Genomic DNA, 2500 nt, shown 5'->3' on the forward strand with positions numbered 1-2500 from the left:
TAGGCATATGAGGAGGGGAAAATAAGTCAAAAGGCCATCAGCATTTGTTGATCTGGCTTGAAGGCTGTAAGTATAAGGACCTTGTGGCGCAACGGTAGCGCGTCTGACTCCAGATCAGAAGGTTGCGTGGTCAAATCACGTCGGGGTCACTGCTTACCATTTTATTCCCCACTGAGTTCATATATTTCCTTTCGAAAACAAAGTCAAAGGAACGCAGCCTTGCATTGGCCGGGAATCGAACCCGGGCCTCCCGCGTGGCAGGCGAGAATTCTACCACTGAACCACCAATGCTTCACATGGGGAGTTCACAGGCATAGCTCTGTCCAAGACAGTGATCAGGTGCACACACTTAAATTGTACACATATGAACAAAGTGTGCGCAGCAGACATGACAACGCCAAAGTTTCACATGATGATGGCTTATATAAGACAAGCTCCAGGCAGGCACATACATATCAAGATATATATTGAGTCTAAGGAAAGATGCTGTAGTCACTCGTCTCTGTGGCGCAATCGGTTAGCGCGTTCGGCTGTTAACCGAAAGGTTGGTGGTTCAAGCCCACCCAGGGACGTATTATTTTGCCTGAATGAAACACTTGAATGGAAAACAGATACATACCTTTGCTCTCTCCTGCTGGACACCCTTTCCCTGAATATTTCAATTCTCTGCGTTCTCTCGGCACCTGCAGTCAATTTCATAATTAGGATAGAAAACAAAAGGTCAAGCTCTGTAATACAACTGTAGGCATATGAGGAGGGGAAAATAAGTCAAAAGGCCCACAGCATTTGTTGATCTGGCTCCGAAAGCTGTAAGTGTAAGGACCTCGTGGCGCAACGGTAGCGCGTCTGACTCCAGATCAGAAGGTTGCGTGTTCAAATCACGTCGGGGTCACTGCTTACCATTTTATTCCCCACTGAGGTCATATATTTCCTTTCAAAAACAAAGTCAAAAGAAAGCAGTCTTGCATTGGCCGGGAATCGAACCCGGGCCTCCCGCGTGGCAGGCGAGAATTCTACCACTGAACCACCAATGCTTCACATGGGTTGTTCACAGGCAGAGCTCTGCCCAAGACAGTGATCAGGTGCACACACTTAAATTGTACACATATGAACAAAGTGTGCGCAGCAGACATGATAACGCCAACGTTTCACATGAAGATGGCAAGAATCAGATGCAGGAGACTATAACTATGAATGTCTTTGCATTTGCTGAGGTCACTGGCTTGGGACTAGAGTTGTGTTTATCAGTGCATGATGGCAGGCTGCTCCCGACAAAAGTGGTTCACAGAATGCACCCGCCAGATCACCAGCACTATTGTGTTTCAGATTATCTCACTGAACTCTCCTCCTGGAAAATCCTTCCCACTGGCTTTCCCAGATTCTGTGTCCTCCCCTAAATGCTGGGGTGAAACGGGCAGAGTTCTGCGCCCTGCGTCCCTTTACGCGTCCCTAACGCGCTCCCAACGCGGCCTACAGCCCTGGTCGGGCTTAGATCACTGGAGCCTTTTGTGACCAAGAACTCCGGAAGCCTAGGGTCAGGCCTGTTGCACAGGCATATTGTGCCTTGCCAATCCGGGATTGTTGTGTTTCAGGGCCTAGCCATCAATACTCCTGGGATTTCTTTCCCTGAGAACCCTCTTGTCCCTGTCCTCCCACAAGCCCCAGCTTTTATGTAAAATAAAGTGTGCACCATGGGCCTTCCCCTATTTGCTCTCTCCCCAATCTCTTTCTCCAAAGCTGAGCTCTGAAGGTAAATGTATCTATCTGAGTGAGGGGCTAGGGAGGGCCTTTCCCAGCAGTCTTACAAGTCAAGAGTTCAGAGAAAGCACCTGCTATGGGAGGGAGACTTTGCTCACAGAGAAGTCAAGTCTAACATAACACATCTGATGGGCAAGGCACACGCCTTACTGGCTGGTAGCACACCTACAGAGGAGCAGGGAGCTATGCTAAGCAGGCAACAGAAAAGTCATGTATGTGTCTCATACACTGGGACCGGTAGTAATACTGGCTCTAAGACCATTAGACAGTAGTCTATTCATCATTACGTCCAACAATAACAAGACACTAAGCAAATGAGAAATGCTGTATGGCATAAAGACGCATTATATAACACAAGCTCCAGGCAGGCACACAATTATCAAGATATATATTGAGTCTCAGGAACTGTGCTACAGTTATTAACCTCTGTGGTGCAAATGGTTAGCGCGTTCGGTTGTTAACAGAAAGGTTGGTGGTTCAAGCCCACCCAGGGAAGTATCCTTTTTGCCGGCATGAAACACTTTAATGAAACACAGATACGTACCTCTGCTCTCTCCTGCTTAAGACCCTTTATCTGAACATTTCAATCCTCTGCGTTCTCTCTGCACCTGCAGTCAATTTCATAATTAGGATAGAAAACAAAAGGCCTAGCCCTGTAATACAACTGTAGGCATATGAGGAGGGGAAAATAAGTCAAAAGGCCATCAGCATTTGTTGATCTGGCTTGAAGGCTGTAAGTGTA

The 2500-nt window shown here is 47.4% G+C and overlaps 4 non-coding genes across 4 annotated transcripts; 2 read left to right on the plus strand and 2 right to left on the minus strand.

Moving 5' to 3' along the window:
• Positions 1-220: 220 nt before the first annotated feature.
• On the minus strand, positions 221-291 carry TRNAG-GCC (transfer RNA glycine (anticodon GCC)). Its single transcript has one exon. It is a non-coding gene; the product is annotated as a tRNA-Gly (tRNA).
• A 207-nt stretch (positions 292-498) lies between these two features.
• Positions 499-572, plus strand: TRNAN-GUU (transfer RNA asparagine (anticodon GUU)). The gene has a single exon. It is a non-coding gene; the product is annotated as a tRNA-Asn (tRNA).
• A 248-nt stretch (positions 573-820) lies between these two features.
• On the plus strand, positions 821-892 carry TRNAW-CCA (transfer RNA tryptophan (anticodon CCA)). Its single transcript has one exon. It is a non-coding gene; the product is annotated as a tRNA-Trp (tRNA).
• Positions 893-963: 71 nt separating this feature from the next.
• On the minus strand, positions 964-1034 carry TRNAG-GCC (transfer RNA glycine (anticodon GCC)). The gene has a single exon. It is a non-coding gene; the product is annotated as a tRNA-Gly (tRNA).
• Positions 1035-2500: the final 1466 nt, after the last annotated feature.

This window comes from Lissotriton helveticus, chromosome 1_2 (genome assembly GCF_964261635.1).
Source record: "Lissotriton helveticus chromosome 1_2, aLisHel1.1, whole genome shotgun sequence".
NCBI lineage: Eukaryota > Metazoa > Chordata > Amphibia > Caudata > Salamandridae > Lissotriton > Lissotriton helveticus.